Source organism: Sparus aurata, chromosome 18 (genome assembly GCF_900880675.1).
Source record: "Sparus aurata chromosome 18, fSpaAur1.1, whole genome shotgun sequence".
Lineage (NCBI taxonomy): Eukaryota > Metazoa > Chordata > Actinopteri > Spariformes > Sparidae > Sparus > Sparus aurata.
In genome coordinates, this window is record NC_044204.1 from 29,157,873 (window position 1) to 29,178,380 (window position 20,508).

Here is a 20,508-nt window from a genome sequence, read left to right on the forward strand (position 1 = left end):
TTAAGGGGATGTGAACATCTGTGTACGCTCGCATCGGCTGACACATTTCCGCATACAGTGCATGTGTTAATGATCATGTCAGCGGAGCAGCCGTCCGACAGCATTAACTAGGGCCAGGAGGAAAAAGTGTTGCGCTATTTAAAGGCTATGTCACGATATGCATCCTGATATCTGAAATCTGCTCAAAAGCACGTCACAAATGCCAGGACCGGGCGACAAAATCCAAAATCACAATATTTTGTACCTCGGTATCGATATTGCCGTAATATTGCAGGGATAACTACTGGCACCTTCACAAAATATAAGTGAGTGAAGGTTAGAAGTAGAACATCAACGCTGCGCTTTAATGCGGTCTTTAAAACCAGGGGAAGACGAGACTTGTGCCATAAAATGACGCCCTAAACGTAAAATGACATACAGTCTCATATCACAGTAATGACATAATATAGATTAACAGCCCAGCCTCTAATATCAACCCAGTTATAACGTCATTACTTCTATATATCCGCGCTGCCGCTGCCACAGAGGAATGTGATGATCTGCGATGATGTGTCTGCTAAGAAGCTGTATTTGGACCCCGTGGGCACTTTTTGTTATGCTGAACAGAACGTGTTGTTAACACTGTGTGGAGGCAGCCCTCACACTTGCTCTAAAATCAGTCATCACACCCATTAAAAAAAAAGGCGCTTGCATGGCAGCTTAGCTGTGAGACAAAGCGAAGTGAAAAAGAGGAATAATAATACAAATTTTATAAAAAGCTAATATATTTGTCTGCCGGCTCGCTGAGTTTCATTCATTGTGCATTTTCTTCGAACCGGCGCTGGTGTGAGACCTTTCCATAACAAGCTTATGGTGCATGGCTCCATCCTGTGCCCATCCCCCCCCAACAATCCTGTTTTTTTTTGGTGCGGATGAAAATGGCTTTAAGCGGTCGCTTTGCATTGCCAGTAGACTGTCAAAGGTTCCCATCATGCAAACAAAAACACGGACCGTGATTTCACTCTGTTAAATTGATCCATTCATTCTTTCATTCATTCATAGATTCAGAGAGATTTTGTTGCAGATGCAGAACGCCGACCAATTCTGGAGATGCGGGAAGCGATGAATGCTTTCAACATGCTACTCCATAAATGCTCATCCATCAGCTAAATGTGTTGGGGATTGTGTTTAGCATGTGTGTGTGTGTAGGGTTTGTATGCGTTTGTGTGGGTCGGTGGGTGTTCGACGCTCCGCGCTACAAAGCTCCGAGAGACAGATGGCTGCTCAGTCTCATCTGAGTTGTTCTACCGGTCCTCTTGTCTTTGGCTCTGGGTCTCTATCCTGTCTTGGCCGTGGTATCACAGTAATACCCACCGTCCCATACAGTACACACATACGCAAACACACACACACAAACACACATTTGGAAGTATCTGAGTTGCTTTTACCCTGCGGGCTAACCGAGCTGCCGACTCTGCGATAACCACTAACCCCGCTGCTGCAAGTGACCTGACCCATGCTGGAATCCGAACCAGCACGCTAATCGCTGCGACAGGCTACTGGCTCAGCAGATTTATTTTTTTTTAATCAAAGTTAATGGCAGCATATTCTTTACAAGCATTTCAAAGCCTGTGGATTATAGTTGAATGTGAGTTTAACTTAAAAACCTACAGATTATGAGCACAGTATACGGTAAAAATGTCTGTTGTGGCCCACAGTCCGACAAAATCGATACAATTACACAATCCCCCTTTTCATAAGTATGTGTTTCTTTACATGTTGGCGAATTGGCATCATTAAAAGTATGCCGAATTGACTTTGAGAAGTTCCTGTTTGCGATGTACCCATCAATATATGCACAGGTATCACAGGATTATTGCAAGAATGAAGAAACTTTAAACTGCGGTGATTCTCTGGCAAGTTTGGAGTTATAAGGAGCATCTTTTCATTTTAGATTTAATTTCATTAGGGAAAAAGACCCCCGCACGGTCCACTTCACTTGCAGTTAAGTGGTGATATGGGGAATGAGATGAATGGAGATAACCTGATGGAGGTCTAAGTATCGAAGCGTTGTAGAATAAACTTAACTGCAAGTGAAGCGGACGGTGTGCGGGAGTCTTTCCCTTGGCTTTGTCGCACCTTTCGACCTTAAGGCGTGCAAAAGCTGCACTCTGTACATTCCATTCCATTGAATTTACGAATCTTTTGTTCGCAACGCATCAGAAATAATGATATCCTGGGAAAGTGCAAGTCAAACCGAACTAAAAATAAGTGGGTCATGTCTGCATCTTCAGATCTGACTGAGCTGCGACTCCAGGAAGGAGATCTTTTTACTTCTAGACGCAGTCACAGGTTTTCATTTACCATAATCGCCCCCATGAGATGTGTGTCACAGCCACTACTGCTGCCACTGCTGATCCTGGTGATGAGTGGGCCAAAAAAAATCCCCACAGCTAAAAATACCTCTGTCTCAGGTGTTAATGTTTTGGCTTCTATGGAATTAATTTGACTGAACTTTCAAGAGCAAAACCCCCCCCCCCCCCCCCCCCCCTGAAGTATTCTTCTTTGACGTGCAGTGGAACCGTGACCTCTGTAAGTGTTTCGTAATGTAAATTAATGTCTTAATGCAGCATCACTATTTTATAATTTCTCCTCTGAGTCACCGCTGTGAACTGTGTGTTAGAAAGCAGTCCCAGTCCCTGATTGCGTAATTAGCCACTACCTATATAATGAGGCACTAATTACCAGCAGCTTGCGAGCGCAAATTGAATGAAAGATGCAGATTTTTGGGTGGAATTTGATGACTGCTGCTCCGGCTCTGCTCATCCTGCTCTAAATAAAACCTGGCAGACTGGTTGCATATATATATATATATATATGTATATATATATATATAAATCTGAATATGTGTGCAGGTGTGTGAGGGTGCACGCATGTCTTCATTCGATCGTCTCCGTGTTCGCTCCTCCTTTGTGGCGGATTTTTGAGACGGACAAAAAGCTGGGAGTGCACAGGAAGCACGGCGTTTTTCCCCTTTTTACGCTTCTATCAGTCTGAGCATGAACTAGTACGGACACAAACACACACACGCACAGAACTCAGTGGAGGATTTGGGTTGTCGTTGCGGGTGCACACGTCTTCTGAGTCTCTGATTTCCAATATAAAAGGTGAATCATTGCTCGCAGCACCTGAACAATATAAGATCTGTCTTTGTGTACACATGCACAAATATCATTTAAAGTTCATGAACAGCACCTTACTACAGCACAAACAGTCGCATCACTCGGTGGCTTGTTGACGCCACATTCAGGAGAATATACCAACAATATAGTAAAACCTCAGCCACAACCACTCTGCCCTCCCCTTTAAATGTGAAATCCAGATCTGGCCCAGACATAATTACAGCACTGGTGATGTTATGTTTCTCACCCGCTTTTTCTCCAAACTATTTTGAGCTGAACTTATTAAAGCTGTGCTGCCACTAATTAAGTTGTTTGTCTTTGCAAAGCGATCTCCGCCTGCCCACTGCTGCTCACTAATGAGTAGCTGTGTCACGGCACCCTGCCTGCTGAGTGAAGGGGAGATGAAAGCGTGAAAAACGGAAAAGGAAAAATGACCCGACGGTGGCAGATTTTCTAACAGGCAGCGCGGCGGCTGTCGCGCGCGCCGATGAATCTCGCCAGTTTGGGCTCGTTAACAGGCAGTTGTGAGGGTGCTCTGAAGGTTCCCTTGGAGGTTATAGACAACACAGGTTTCTTTCAGTCGAGAGCTGCGGAGACTTTTTAAGGAGGAAATTGAGCTGTGCCGATGCACGCTGGAGTCCTATTCATTAGAATTATACGATCAGAAGTATGGCTGGTATGAGTGACGCTCAAAAGCTCTTTTTACTACCCAACGCCCGTCCCTTTTAAGCTTGAAAAGCGCCGCAAAGAGTGAATTGTTTGCTTCTTTAAGAACTGCAACAGCTTGAATTCATGTCTGTTAGAATGCACTCCCGTGGCAGTGAGTTTTCACGGTGGAAAAATGACCAAAAACATAATAAAAATGCTAATAACCTCTCGTAACACTCCTGCAGCAGAATACACTTCTTCACTGTCCATCTGTATGCTCAATATGTTGCAAAGACTCATAGTTTTGCCAAAAAATGGCTAAATACTGGTGGGGCTCATGGAGGCCAATGAAGCGGCACTGAGGCGGTGTATTTACTCTTATTTTGGGAAAACAATGGCTGGAACATTCTGCGCGCACAGATGGACAATAGGAAAAGTGAATTATGTTGCAGGACCGGTTGAAGAGAACTTAGAGAGAATCTAATCAACTGAATTCATGATAACCTCAGCCGCAGATCTTCAAACTACATAAAGCCACATCTAATGCTGCTTTTTCAGTCGGCGCCATTATGGATCCAACGACGAAACCCTTCGTAGCACCAGACTATATTCTGTGAGGTTAGAATTTCCTAATACCGAACAGTCGTCAAAATGTGGTAGTTGTACTTCACACATCTCCTGGCACCGTTGTCAGGTTTTGGTGCACATAACTCGCCGTTGCTGTTTCCCACAAAGCGGGATGTTAAAGTACCCCTCTGTTTTTCTTCTGGCTGCTGCAGTTGAGTGTTTTAGCTTTTCGCTGTGTGGAATGATGCGTGTGCAGAGTTTGACACTAGGAGGCCGTGTGCACATTTATTGCAAAAGTGGAAGTGGAATGTTTGTCTGCGCTCATTAAAGGTGGAATCTGTAAGAATTCCAACTCGCCAATTCTGGCAACCAAACCGACCTAAAATCACAAAGCTTCAGTATTCAAATTAGACCTTTACAGCAGCGGGCCTACCTGCATGATATGCGGCATTATAAGTAGTCTGGATGCTAATGCAGTGTACACATTAAAATCTGAAGTGATAAACTTAAAGCCTCCGAGGCACAAAGACTGAGAATGGATTTTTTCTGTGAAGAAGTTCAATTGTTAAAATGCCACATATTTGCATAATCATAAATTAATCATAAAAGGAGAAAGAATGTCATTTTAATTGTTTTACATGCAAACATTCTGAAGGAGGTCTTTAAAAATGACCAAGAGTGGAATGGAGAGTTGAAGGGAGTACGCTGAGGTCGGTCAGTCTGCCTTTAATAGCAGTGGAAAGTGAAGTCCTGGCTTTTATTTTGAAGGTTCAGTGTTTGACCCCTTACCTCAGACTGAGTAAAACCAAGCCCTCAGAGACAGGGGGCTGTGTGAGTTAGTATAAACCTGATGTCTTTCCCATCTGCTGTGTCTGGGCTGTGTTAGGCTGCTGAGGGGCCCCCCGTGCTCCGTCAGGTCATCTAATACACAACATGGAGGGAGAGGGAGAGCAGTCAGGTAATTTTAGCCTGTTTACTGAAGACATTTCTGGAGACAAAGTGCGAGTGTGTGTGTGTGTGTGTGCGTGCGTGTGCGCACGTCTGATTGACTCCATGATGGCAGCATGTCAAATCTCCATGCGTGCGTGTCCGTAATGTGTGCACATGTGTTCGTGCATATAAATGCACATTTGCACGCAGATTCATTTACGCGCTGCAGAGTGGATATTGTAGCGCGGATGAGGTCACAGCGGGTGGCAACACGTGGAATAATGCATCCACACGCTCATTCTCATTCAAGGCACAGCGTCACCTCGCAGATGACTACAAAAACATAAAAAAAAAGAGATAACTACCATCAAAACAGGACAGCTTGATTTAACATAATCGCCGTTTCACTTATTTCTGAGATTCCATGTTTACAATGTGTACGGCTCGTGCACAAGATGTTCTAAAAAAGACGACGTGGGGAAACGTTCACATGTGAGTAGCGTACCTCTCACCGCGCACAGAGTGTGATTATCTCCCTTTGTGCGCCGTGCGACTGCTAATGTATGTCAGCGCCGAGTTTGGATGGCAGAGGCCCCATGCATGCGGTCTCGCAAGGTTACTTCATGTGACTCTTCTGGCTGGAGGGTTTCTCTCTCTGCCTCCCTCTCTCTCTCGCTTCACTCCGTCTCTCCCACTTTGAAGCGTGCTGTGCTGTGGGATGCTGTCTGAGCCAGCAGCAGTCTGAATGCTGATGAATGTCTGCACAGATAACCTGCGTCTGATCTCACTGTCTGTCTACCCCTCAAATTTAACCCCTATGGCACTAGGAATGTAAAAAAAAACAAAACAAGGAACACATCCTCATTTGCTCCATTCATGTGCATTCCAACAATAGTGTGTTGACAGAGAAACGCACTTTAGTCGTACTTCAGAAAGACACCCACTTCTGTAACCCTTAGAGAACTCCTCTAGGTTTTTTGCAATCACATCTCCTTTCTCCTCACACCGCGTCTTTTTCATCACTCCAAACTACTTCTAGCAGCACATTAGTACTCCCTTTTTTCTTTTTTTTTAGAAAGAGTTTAAGTCTTTCTGCCTGTCCACTCTCCCTTTTATCACTTCCACTTCAGCCTACTCTCTTAACGTTGGACTTGGAATAACACGCCACTCAACTCTTCCTCTCCCTCCCTCAGCGACACTTAGATTTCATGTTGTCAAATTTTATGTCGCTCTGCTGGCCAACGAGCCCGCTCCATCCCGGGCCAGGAGTTTTTTTTTGTTTTTTTTTTACAGTGGCTGCTCTGCATGTGCTGTTTGTAAGCAGGGCTGGTCGTAGGGAGAGCAGGGAAAAACTGCAGTGAAATTGAAACTGCAGCAAGCGATGATCGTCCGAAATAATGCATGAAGAGAAACACAAAATGCAGAGCGATTTTATAGTTTCTTTCCAGTAATGTAAAACCTCTTCAGCTCCTGTTCAACGGAAACCTCTGTCCATTACCTGCAACTCCTTCCATCGCCCCACTTCCGTGTTGCCCTGTCCCGCCCCCTTCTCCATCGTCCTCTTTCATCTTCAAGCTTCACTGACTTGTCCTGATGTTTCATCAGGTAGTCACATGCCTCCCCGCGACATCACTCCGCACGACCGTTGCCCCGGACCGGAAATGTTTCTCTAATTACGTATTTTGCGTGTGCACGTGCAGCACGACGCCCGCTAACATGCGATCGGCGCATGTGGAGCAACAGTGACGGCAGCAACACGAGGGGTGTGGATCCCAGGGTGCACTGGGAGTGCTTGAGGAAATGTAAGCAGCTTAAGCAGTCCATGATGTTGTCATCTCTTCTCAGCTGAGCTCCCAAAATAACAGGCCCTCTGGGTACAGACTGGCAGAGCTGAGCTGGGGACAGTTAACAGAAAGACCCAGAACAACCCAACCCAGATTAGACCAGACCAGACTAGCCCACTTACTCAGTCCACTTAAGCTCAAACTGGTCAATTTAACCTTGCAAAGTAGAAGTCATTCCAGAGGACTGCGCCTTTACATTTTGTGAAAAAACTCTGCTCTTTTTTTTTTTTTTCATAAAAGCCTGAATACAGCAGGCAATTTCCCATGAAGAGCCGCCTTTTGTCATATCACAGCCTCACGTGTTTGGCAGCTGACTCTAATGAGCGTGCTCCCTGTCTGAGCCCAGCGTGGCTGGCGAGGTGGTCGCGGTGCCGGTGGCAGGGGAGGCAGGATTAGCGTGTCCCGCGCTCACACACAAACACACCGACCAGGCCCCATTAAGTGGCTAAGTGTGTCGAAGAAGGAGGGCCTTACACATCCACTGAGACAGCAGACAGAGAGAAGTGTTTAAGTCTCCTCGCTGCCCCCCTTTCTCCCATCTAGGTCATAATGTAGGCTATAGGCCAGCCTATGTTTATACTAAATATGGTATCGCGCAGCATGCGTGTCTGTAATTGGGGGGGGGATCGGCGCGAAGTGGCCCACTCTTTCTTCAGCATATGTACGTGACGCGGCACATTTAGTGCTCATAATGTGCGGTTGTGGATGTTTATGATTAACGTGCGGCGTGTTGTTTCAAAAGCGTCTCTATCGGCTCCGACACAGCACTGTAGGAGTATGACGATGAGCTCATTCTCACCTGTAATATTTTTTTTCCGTTGAATTATTCATGAGCGAGGGCTAAACTGCACGGAGCTGACGGTGAGCTATTTTTGAACGTCGCATTTGAATATTACAGGGAAAAAAGAAATCCCTCAGAAATATATTGCCATGTTTTTTTTTTGTCCTTTATGTGATGCATGTAAAACATTTAGCATGTAGGCAGGAAGAAAAAAAAGAAAAAGAAAAGCCAAGGGTTTGATGAAAACGTGATTTATTTTCTTTTTTTTTTCTCCGTGATCCTTGTTGCCTCGACACGTGAATGCAGGCCTCGGTGTTGTTCTGAGCAAACCTGCACACGTCCCTCTCGTCTCTGCTGTGAAAAAAAAAATGCATACCGAGCGTGTCATTGTGGATTCGGATGAGGACTGATCATATCCATCTTCTCCCCCATTTCTTTGTCTCTTCGCTGGAGGAAGGAGACAAAACAATTGATTGCACACTTCCAGCTCCATCTGGCTGTTGAACGCAAAGTCATTGGCTATGATCGCCGCCTTCCCGACAGGCTTAGGGAACATTATCTCCCCCATTTTTAAACAGAAAACAGTCACTATGAATTAAAAACCCTATTTTTAAAAACGTGGACAGAAAAAATCAAATTGTGGGACTTAAGAAAAGCGAACGAAGACAATACTTAGTAAAAGCGTTACGAGCGTTTTTCCTATTTTCGACATCAGCAGCTCGTACAGAATGTCTCTTCCAGTCTCTATACATTAACACGTTCCCAAGGTCAGCAGCCTAATTGCAGCCTCTTCATCAGCTCGGTCCCTCTGGCCTGTTGTAAAACTCGGCTCTCTTGGTGCCAGCTGTCAAAGTCCACCATCCATTTCAGTTGTCAAACCCAAGGTTGTGGTGGTTTTGTTGCACCGCAGAACCAGATATATTTAAGGCACTGATTGGTCGCCAAGCCGTCACATTGCCCTCGGCCTTGAGGATCCATGTTCACAGGTCGGACCCTACGGCGTGTCATTACCCCCGTTTATGGCACAGGTCAGGGGGCAGGGCACGGAGCAGGCTGGGAGGAATGGTGATGGGTGGAGTGATGTGGTGTTGATCGCTCCTTTGCTATTTGGCTTATCTCATGTGGTTGTGGTGCTTTTTCCGGGGTGACCCCTGAGGTGCGAGGGTCGGACAGGTGGAGGGATAAAGAAGTGGGTTCTACGACTTGACAGGGGGTTAAACAGCTGGACTCTTCTATATTTAGAACTTTTTTTTTTTTTTTTTTTACGGCCAAAAGGTCATTTGTTTGTAAGAAATGTGATCTTTTTAAATAACGCAGTCTTTTGAATTTGGTTTTGGTGCAGATAGAACAATAATAGTTGTGGATGAATACTGTATATATTTAGTAGGCAGCCCTAAACTCACAATTTGTTGCTGATTCAGAGCATAATGATGTAACTATTGGTACATCTTGATGCATCTAAACTTTTGATTTCTACAAATGACTCACGGTTTCTCACTGTGATACTTTTAACACATACGGTATTTGTAATGATCCGTACTTTAGGGTTAGCTAGCTAAGAACGTAGACATGACGCACATGTTCTTCCGTCTCTTATGTTACGCCATCCACTTCGTTCAGCCAAGTAAGTGCAGTAATATCGAAAATTCCAGATGCCGTGTGAATTGTTGTCGTTTGAACTGTGATCTAATCCAATAAAGACGATTCACACCTCTAGCGATCAAACCGTAATGTCGAGAATTGGGTTTTACATTTTCAGTGATTGACTTTTCTGCATCAAGACTTAATCTTTCAAGAGAGTGCGCTTCTAAGAATCAATTTTCCCACCACCTCTATTATATTATGTAATTTGAATTAGCCGAAAGTCTGCTTTTCTTGTTAAGACCGTAATCTGGGTCCATCTTGTCTTTTCAGTCCCCTTCAGTGCAGCGACTTCTACAGGCATCTTAATCTTTGTCTCTGTCCATATCTGTCTGTCTGTCTGTCTGTCTGTCTGTCTCTCGCTTCGCTGAACGGTGCTATCCTGAGAGACACCTGCCAACATCTCTCGCTGCTTTACCCACAATCCCCCGTGGATAGTGAAACAACAAGCCGGCAGCGGCAAAGGTCACGGAAAACCACTGCTGCTCCCTTTGTTGATTAGTTTTCCTAACCTACATTATTAAACCTTGCTGTTAGGGCTTACCCTGCTCCGTGGTACAGTACATGTTATATCATAGAGTAATAGACTTATACCATTACGGCTTTGTTTACTTTCAGGTTTTTCTAATGAAGGCCGAGAGACTGACATTGCAAACTAGGCAGAATGAGAGGCTCACTGACTGCGCAGAATGGCTACTTGACCCTAATGGCTTTTTGACGTACCTGGTTATCTGAGTTACACTGGAAAAGTTCAGTTAAGGGAATTGCGCTGGACCAGAGGTGCTTTTATGTACTGAGCCACGGTCCCACAGGGTTTTATGGCCTCAAGCCATAATGGAGTGTTTGTGGTTAGGTCACATGAAGGACAAGAGGCTAATCCGGTCTGCTTTAGATTTAAAACCTGACTGTGTAGAAAAGCACCAGGTGTAAGGCTGCGAGTACGATGTGCACAGTTGTAAGCTCCTATGTAAACTGTATGTCGCCAGATGTAGTGTGTACGTGTTTGCCGGCTGAAGTGTACTGCCTCGACATTATTGAGGGCTGTGATGTAAAGCCTCTACAAAGGGCACGGCAGAAAACAACAACCTCCAACCAAAGCAATTTAATGGCTCCATGAGTCCGGACTGCAGGCGCACACTTGTGATGGGAGAGTGGGGCGTGTGGCCTTTTTCCCCTCACCTTTTTAAATGACGTGAATTTAGTTCTACAATAAGAAAAAAATAATTGAAATGTCAATTGGAGCACCGGCGGGCGGGGACCAAAAATGTCTGTTGCCTAAGCACCAGTATAGATGGAGTATGCTCCCAGCTTTCAAAGTAATTAAGGAGGATTTGATTAATGTCTTCATGTGTCCGTCTGAGGCTCTGGATGAAGATTTCAAAAATATAAAAAAAACACACAAAAATAAATAAATAACCCTCATACTGTTATAATGAATTGCTATGGCAACGGCAGCCCATGAAGGAGCAGTGGCTGGTAGCTCATGATAATGTTGTTTTAACTGTCGTTTTTTTTTTTTTTTTTTGGCTTTGTCGCTGAAAAACGTGCAGTTTATAGCAGAAATGCTGCCATCACCGCTGAAGAAGTAAAGCAGGTGTTCTCGAGCGGTGAATGAGACCATCACGGCCCTGCGGCGTCTTTTGACCGTCCAACCTGAAGGAAATGGACAAAATTGGACTCAACAACGTTAAATCAGAGACTGCGGTACCCACAGGGAATTGTCTACAGCACAACGTCTCGGATCAAGCCGCGGACGTCTTGACGGTGACCGTGCTCTGAGCTGACAGAGTGCCGGACTTCAGCGGGACGAGGAGAGGTGGAGGTCAGAGCTGATGGACAGTGTTTCCCAGATGTCGAACTTTTGAAATAAAGATGCTGACAACATCTTCGTCACCATCTTGTTGCTACTGTTTACACACACCCTGACGCAGATCGAAAAGACGTGTGAGTTTAGAGGAAGTGGGTGTTCAGGAGGCAGATGATATCCTGTTGCATGATGGGAATTTGAGCATTTTTGCAACATTTTTGGAGCTTCACCCATGACTGGGGATTAAAAGTCAGGCTGTCTCAGCCTCTGCTGTTTCAGTCCCCCTTCTCACTGGAAATGATTTACATTATTGATTAATACGCTAATTATTTTCCTTGATTCAACAACCTAATTGTTTTGTCTATAAAACACCAGGGATGTTGAATATGTTCATCATAACATCCTTCTTTGTTCAAACCCCTAAAATATAAAGCATTTGCTGCAACGTAAGTAAACTCTCACATTTGAAAACCTGGATGCATCAAATGATTTTAGCGTTAAAAATGTATTTAATTACAAGTTAATCAAAATAGTTTCCAATTAATATTCTTTGATTGACTCATATTATTTGTCATGTAACATTTAAACTCAAATGGAATCGTCATTCTAAATCCCTGGAGTCCCTTTTAAGATTGTTTCAATTAAATGCACCGCACCAGGCAATTTGTTCAGTTTTCACAAACATACTGTTTATCCACAGAATCACAAACTGTACTCGATAATCTCAGAATACAGGAAACCATTTGGTTGCATGTCATTCATTTCTGTGTGCTGAGGTTAACTGAGATAAACCTTCCCAGCTGCGGTCACACTGCATTAAAAACAAATCGCAACTTTTGATTTTGGGGGCCGATGTGTGAACATGACAGACCTGGAGGTGATATCGACTTCCAGTGATCTGCATTAACATGTCAAGGATGAGGTCAACTTCAGGCTGAGAATCAAGACAAGAGCTGCTGACACTGATCGTCACGTGTGCCGCGAGAGATACTGCGTGATTTCAAGTGCTGCACCCCTTTATGTGTTCGCTCGCTGCAATACTATGAAGCGCCGGGGATATTGGGTTTATTCTTGGTATCTCTTCATCTCTGTTGAATAGGACATCTGGCCCTGTAGCAATACAACCATAATAACATGAGGAAATGGATGCTGTATTAACAATCTCTCTCTCTCTCTATCTCTCTCTCTCTGTCTCTCTCTCTCTGTCTCTCTCTCTGTCTGTCTCTCTGCCATTTTCCACTGATCTGGTGCAGTCATGTGGCATTTTGTTTCCAGAGCGTGTGCTGCTCGGTCCTGTGTTAAAACAAAAGGGCAGGGCTGTTAGTACAAACTGACCTATGAAACTGACGAGCAAGCTCATTATCTCCAACCAAATGGCTGCCCAGATACATGAGATCAGTGCCATCAGCTCATGAAAAGAGTGCGTTGTTTTCAGCCCGGGGAGCGAATAAAAAGTGAGCAGGGAGCAGAACTTTTTTTTTTTTTAGCGTTTTGAGTTTGTCATCGCTTGAAATCTATCTTAAATAACACACAGCTCAGGCGCACTTTGCAGCGATTGAATCAAAGCCAGCCTTTGCTTTGCTGCACATATACTGTACGGCTATTAAATATTAACAAACCATAGTGTAGTCTGTCTGCGGCAGACGGGGGAAAAAAAAAAAAAGTCTTTCATTTCACGAGTGTTTGCCGAAGTGTCTGCGGTTTGTTTAGCTTGGAACAGCGAAATATTCAAGTTAGCAGTACAGACGGTAACATACACACTGTCCTCGTGTCGACGGCGCGTGGATCCTGACATGCATACTGATGCGCCGCCGCGTTGCTTTTTTTGAAGAGAATAAACTCCGACACGAATTGGCAGGTGAAGCCCACTCATGGTTTACCCGACGATGTAGACATAAGGGCGGGTAGCTATGATGTAGCAATTAATTCTTAATGGTTACAATTGCTCCTCATTAAACGAGTATCGACCGCACTCACAGCCCACATCCCGACGGAGGGAAAAAAAAAAAAAAACGGCTCATTTGATAGATTTCTGTGACACTGCAGTGTTTTCTACTCCAGCCGTTCTGGCTCTCTTTTCTCTTTCCTCTCTCTCCTTTTCAAGCCGTGGATGTTGTCATGGTAATTATCTGCAACGTTGTGAGGCAGTTTAGTGTTTTGTGGCCTTGGCTCCTGCTCATCGGCGTTGGCTGTTCAAACACGCGCAAACAACAAACACCAAAAAGCAGCTGCCGGGACCGTTAATGAGCGGGGAACGCAATAATCTCTCTGTGCAGGTGGAGGAGAACGGAAAAGTGCCGGCTCATTCCTTCATTCATCCGTCCGTCCGTCGGCATTCAATCGATTGTAGCGGAAATAAATGAATGAAAGCGGCGAAAGTCGGATGAACGGAATGAAAGCTGGGGCTGAATCTGAGCGGGAGCATTTGGGCCTGTTTTCGGCCAGCTGCTCCCCCCACAACCTGGCCCTCGCGGTGAAGACTGTTCTGGAAGGGGGTAACAAGCGGTTTTCGGTTACAGAACCATTTTCACACGGGGATCGCCAACAACTGGCCCTTTCTCGCACCTCATGCCGTCCCTTCTCACATGATGCCGGTGAATATGTCAGCAGCTCTTGTCTCATTCCAGGTGATGAGGATTAACTTAATGCTGTGGTAAAGATAGTAGCTGGGATAACTAAACCCAACTAATGTAGTTCCAATCTGCTGCGCCTCGTATCTGCTAGAGGATGACATTTTCTTTGAGGAGTCAGTATTTTTTGCCGTGGATCAGTCGAGGGAAGCAGGAGGGAGGGGAATAACGATCACAATAGGTCACGTCAGTATTTATACATACATGTATGCAGTTTTAACACAAATAAATGCTTTTTTCTTTCCTTTAAACATACTTCTAGTCATGCTATTGTTTTTTTGTAATACCTTTGCCAAAGGTCAGTATGTCAGTTTGCTTGTTTGGTGGTTGGCCAGTAGGAAAAACACAAAACTACTGAACAGGAGGAGGAGGATGAGTCCTGGCTCAGAATAGACCCCATTAACTTTTGGTTTTGATCTGTATACAGGGACAGATCCAGGAATTTCTTTCTCACTTTCTTTAACATAGTTATGTTGGCCGTTTTTCCCACATTTTCCTTTCTGATGAAAACAAATCAGGCGCTTTTTGGTGGCTGGAATCTCAGAGTGAGTACAGAGTGATCCAGGGCCAAGTTGGATATTGGATTAGGCTTGAGTGAATTAATGGCGACTGTTGGGCCTTGGCAGAACTAGCACTCTATTCTATACTAGCCATTCTGGTCCTTTTTTTTTATTCTCTCCTGTCTGCTTTCATGAATGGTTGGTTACAGCCCCCCTGACAAACGCATTACATGAAAATGAGATGGAACAGGCGTCACTCTCACGGGAATGGGACGGGACAGGACCACCACAAGTAGTATGACTGATTTGCTTGATAGTTGCAGATCAAACCCAAGTCTGTCTGGATTAAAAATGGCCACGTTTTACAAGTTTTATTTCTGAGCTGGTGTTTTGAAAAACAACATTTTATAAGACGCATGTTTAAGTACTGAGACTTGAGCCAGTTAATGAGTCAAAGAGACTGGACAGTGCTGCCAAAGAATGACTACACATTGAAATTCATTCATCAAAACATATTTTTCATGGCTTGTTCAAATCTCCTTAAGGTGGATTTAGAGTTGTAAGTTAAGGGTGTTGAGAAAATGATTGATGCACAAAGCTGCCACAGCAAGATGACGTGTGCCTATCTCTACATTGGGGCTAAGGTGGATACAGTGATTCTACGTGGAAGCCTGAGCTCCTGTATTGCGATGCCACTGCAGTTTGTTCACAGTGAAGTCACCATCAGGGAACTTTTGCTGCTTTTCAGGCACACAAATCTACCAAAGTACCAAAGCCATTTCCATTGCAAGCCTTCTGCCTGCCTTGATCGCTGCTCTCTGTCACAGTAAAGGAAAGAACATAAACGCAGTGATTGCACTGGATTTGTTTCCTCTTCCATGAAGAAATGAAACTTAGCAGTTACCTGAATTTACCTCCAGTTTGACGAGTTTTAGTGTACCACAATGTTGCTCTGTATCGTAATGTATGCAAAGACACTTAATATCGCTTACAAAGTCCTGATAACCTCATGCTTCATTATAAATCAAGATTTATATATCGTTTGATAGACTTTGTATATGGACTTTACTATTGGTACATTACGGTTGGTCAGCTGCAAGAAATTGTCTAAAGTTTCCTTTTTAGGCATGCACAATATGGATTTTTATCAGCCGGTGACTGTTAATCAACGACACGAAAAACATAAACAATAAATTCTTCATTTTTGCACTTTAAAAGAAGTTCTTGAACTGTAGTTTGTGCCAACTCGTAGTTGAAAGGCTCAGATTTAGTGATGTCATGAAAACGACAAACTTCGCAAATATTTAGTACATTTGGTGGATCCAGCTTCTTAAATGTACTGATTTGCTGCTTTTGCAAGACATATTTGATAGTAAATGAAGAGTCTTGTGTTGGAGACTGTTGGCGGGACAAAAGAAGCAACTAAGAAATCATGATGGACATTTTTTTTTGGGGCATCTTAGCGTCTAAACAATTCACGGATTGATGGGCACCGTTCGACTCACCTGTTGTCAGGAATGACTGGATGACACAGCAATCCCTCGAGAAAATGATGTCAATAAAATTACCAGCAGAGGATTGTCACCTGTTGCTGGCACAAGTGCTCGTAAATACTGGGAAGGGTGTGGATTCCTGTTTACCACTCGTGTGTGTGTGTGTGTGTGTGTCGTCGGGTGTCAGCGTATGGCGAGCGTGGGTGGTTTTGATAACGCTGAGTAAAGCAGCTGTCTTAAGCAGTTCCTGTGTAATTGTAATCCCTCTGATCAGGCGCTCTGTAAACACCAGATAGTAAACCTAGCCCGGAGCTCGACTGGGAGTTAGACACACACACACATACACACACACATGCACGCACGCACACGCGCGCTCTTCTTTCCTCTAATATACATTTACTTTGCATACCAGCACAAAGACACCTGGATTTATGGATGCGTGCACACACACACACGCGCACACACACACACACACACACACACACACACACACAAACAGTATCCTCCTGGGTACTTTGTGGAGTTGTCCTTAAAAAAAGATCACATGGTATCATGCTCGAATAAAATGAGTGGCCACTTACAGTGGAGCACTTGTGTTTTTTTTGTGATTGGTCACCATCTGCGGGGCTTAACATGATGACCCCCTCATCCATCCCAAATTCGCACAGATGGTGCCCCTTGCCCTATTTATGCCTATGACCGGGCTCGATTCTTGTAAAACCCTCGCTGGGGATCAGAGCGAGAGGAAGCGGGAGGCCGAACTCTGCTCCATGTATCATTTCTTTAAAATCCTTCAAGGGCAGCGCCCGAGTAAGATGGATGGAGTGAACCCTTCCTGCTGCATCGCTCTCGGATGTCAGTTTTTTTTTGTTTTTTTAAACACGCGTGGGGCCAGAAGCTTCTGCTGAGATGCCCTCCCCCTTTCCCTCCATCTCAGCCGCTCTCCCTCGACGTGTGGCGCTGAGTGGCGGGAGGAAATGTTAGCTAAACTTGCTTTGCCTGTGTAAGGCATTTATAAAAGATACACAGCTGCATGTCTGGATGGCTCGGCTGCATTATTCATGTCTTGGTGTAGAGCTAAATCCTCCACTCCCCACTTTCTGTCCCCTCCCTCGGCTGCACTCCTCAACTGTGTAATGGGTTCTGTGTAGTCGTAAAATGCCGGTAGCGTCATCTAATGCCCCCCCCTCCATCAAGCCCCTCCACACATACAGCCACACACACACAAGCACAAGCACAAGCAACCTGGTACAGAGTCAGAACCAGAACTGCACTCAGCTCAGAGCGGCGGCTCTTTGTAGCCATACTTTATTTATCACGCTGTCCTTCAGTCCCAACACTTGTTTGCTTTTAAGGTTTTAGTCCACCATTCTGCCTGTAACACACTCTGATCTGATCACTCACAAGGGTACGGCATTTTATACTCTGAATGTGCTCTTATCCTGTTTTTAAAAAACAAAATTCAATTTCTTTCAAATTACACATCATTTCCCTGGAGATATTTGTAGTTGATTTACAGTCACATCCACCTGGTGACGCAATCTTCAGGTGCATTGATCCGAAATGCGCATGTGAGGCAACAGAATTGATCGGGTGCTATTCTCCTCCGTGCTTCAGGAAGATGCTTTAATTTATTCGCCTGCTGTTCTGCATTAGTTTCTACGGGGGGGGGGGGGACACATAATCAATTAACATCCAGGGCTATTAGCCGAAGCCAGAAATAAGTAAAGCAGCGAGATTCGTGCCCCGGAGTCGGTGGTGTAAAGGCTCGCATCGGCATGTGTTTGGACAGCGTTTGCTGTGGTGAATTAGTGTTAAGTTGGAGAGAGTGCCACTTGAGATAAGACCAGTGCAGCCTACATGTCTCACAGGGGGGCTCGTGGCGAAGGGAAGGTTAAACACACACACAGACCCACACACAAACACACACACACACACAACACCGAGATTGTTATATACAAACAGACAAGATTTCATCACTTCTGCACACAAGCTAAAAATAGCTCACAAGAAACCCAGGCCGTCTTTGACACGATAGCTGATTTGAGTGTTTTGCCTTTTTCCATCCGACATCAAACTGGCATTATATCAATGTATTAGCAAAAAATAAAAAGGATACTCCACTCAAACATGATTCTAACCTCTTTGAGGGAATGTATCTTAAGATACGGTTTAAAAAAACAAATGTATGCGTTTATTGGCTTCAAACACGTATAAAAACGAGGTATAGGCCCATGTGTTTTGGAAGGAGCTGCCTCCCAGATCGTGTAGGCTAATTATTATCATTACTGTGTAGAAAAGTCAGTGTATAATAGTAGTCAGTGTACCGTGGGACTATCAAGTATATTAACATATGGCACTGAGAAACTGGTGAGGGTCACGGAGCAGAAGGAGCTTTAGTGTAGCGTTAACAACAGAGCAGGCTGAGCTTGTGTGTAGCCCTCTAGCTGCATGTTACCGCAGCCACAGTAAAGCACGTTATTTTGAATACACTTCAACATTTATGACGGTGCTGCAAAACCCTCGTCGTGGCTGAACGTGACACTGGTGACAAAACCGATGTACCGTTCACCTCTGTAGCATTGTGATTTGCATTTTAAGCACTCGGTCAGCAGGACGGATGTGCTTTTAGTTTTAAGCAAACGGTAAAGTTGTGTCAAACATTGGTTGAATGGGTGTGTTTGTTGTCCTGTCTTTTTTTTTTTTTTGTTAATCTCTCGTCCTCCAATATCATAAATGATATCAGTTCCTGTAACATGTAATCCACTAACATGTCCTGGATGATCGCTCAGTTATGATGAATTCAAGCTACAGGCCAGGGCTTTGTAAAAATCTGGATTGTCCCTGTGTTTACACCGAGTATGTGACTTTACATGTGAGCACACACGTGCGTGCACATTCTCCAGATGCCCCCAAGGTTCCTTGGGCAGATGGACTCCCCAGACAAACCCGCCTACACACACTGGAGTATGCGCAAGATATTTGTTATACAAGAATATAAGACACACTGCAGTCACACACGCACACACACAAGTGCGTTTGAGTCTGTTCTGAGAACCATAAAAGCACGATGACCGGAGACCATGACCTCAGCAGGGCAGATATTGTAGTCATTGCTGTCATGCTGTGACGTTGGTGTTATGTGCTACAGCTCTGATTCCTTCATAGTGACAGAGCTCAGAACAGGATGTCGTTGTTGTTGACCGTCACCAGAGGTTGTGCAGCAATTGGACAGGATGACAAAAAGAGACTTTTGCTGTGGACGTCTTCTGCTGGGCACTGAAAGATTCATACGGAAGTTGGAGTCGAGCAAAAATGTCTCTTCCTAACCCTGTCAATCTACTTACAGACTCCAAACCACAAACAAACTATAAAAAGACGTCTGCCTGTTTGTCTCCTAAGATCACGCTAGCAAATCAACAGAAGATGTTTTTCCCCCCCTGTAGTTGTGCTCAGCCACGGTGGCCTGGACTCAGTATCTCTGCGTCTCTGGATGCACTCCCTCCTGGGATGGTGCTAAGCACTAAATCTCCTAGTGGGCGACTGTGTAGCATGAGGACAACTATTCTGGCATTACCACCACTGATGACTGCCACCAGCACCACTATTCATTAACCCCGCTTTCTTCTGGTTTTCCCAGCTGAATAATGTGTGTGTGTGTGTGTGTGTGTGTGTGTGTGTTAAGGAGAGTGTGTAGAGCACATGATAGGTTAACAGCTGGGATGACTTGGCTGATGCAGTAGGAAACGTTCAGGCTGGAGAACAGCTGCGAGTGAACAGGATCCGTCCGGTGTCAGGCCACAAGACTTGGAAAATGCTTCTCCATTCATATTCTGAATAGTGATCTACAAAGACAATGATGCACCCTTTGTACTTTGGTCTTTGAGACAGGAAGGAAATTCTACCAAACACTGAAAAGCTTTATAACCTTTGTGCAGACGGGTCTTTTCTATAAAGTTGCAAAAACAAAGAATGCTGCATAATCTCTATTCTAACTTTCCAGAGTACAACGTGGATCTATTTATACAGCTTTCTGGGTCATATTAATTGCATTTCTGGGTTGTTTGGCTTGAAATCAGCCAGTTTTACATCTTACATTAAATGACCGATCAGAATCAGAAAAAAGGGCTCAGACAGAAGTTCCAGGAAGATGGGACGAGAAGAAATGTGTCCGACTGGTTAGCTCTCCTGTCTCTTCAGAAGGAACACTGTCTCGGACACTGACTATTGTTCTGGAATAACCTTATTTGTTCCAGTTCAGCTCGCCTCAGAGACGAGACTGGGAGACAGAACTCGGCCCTCGTCATTTTTTTAATGGTCTCTTGGTGCTGTGGTTCCATCACAAAGCGTAACAAATGCCTGGATGTTCTCCCGGCTTGACAAAAGCAAAACAACTAGGAGATGTGTGTGAATGTGTGTGTGCGGATTTTGTCCCTCTTAAAATGCATCATCAGGAAACTGAGCCATCAAACACTAATCCCATATTTTTGATGATTCAGATAGCGT

General features: G+C 44.6%; 2 protein-coding genes across 5 annotated transcripts in view; one reads left to right on the top strand and one right to left on the bottom strand.

The window, feature by feature from the left end:
• The window catches only part of f9a (coagulation factor IXa), a 175,542-nt gene that overhangs the window by 39,429 nt on the left and 115,605 nt on the right, over positions 1 to 20,508 (bottom strand). The window contains exon 2 of one of the 2 annotated variants that reach the window (XM_030396232.1): positions 5,166 to 5,297. The exons of the other annotated variant lie outside the window; for it this stretch is intronic. The gene's annotated coding sequence lies outside the window, so the exon portion shown is untranslated. The remainder of the gene's footprint in view (positions 1 to 5,165; positions 5,298 to 20,508) is intronic. 2 annotated transcript variants of the gene reach the window in all.
• Positions 1 to 20,508, top strand: part of fgf13a (fibroblast growth factor 13a) — a 110,979-nt gene that overhangs the window by 16,865 nt on the left and 73,606 nt on the right. The window lies entirely within an intron of this gene.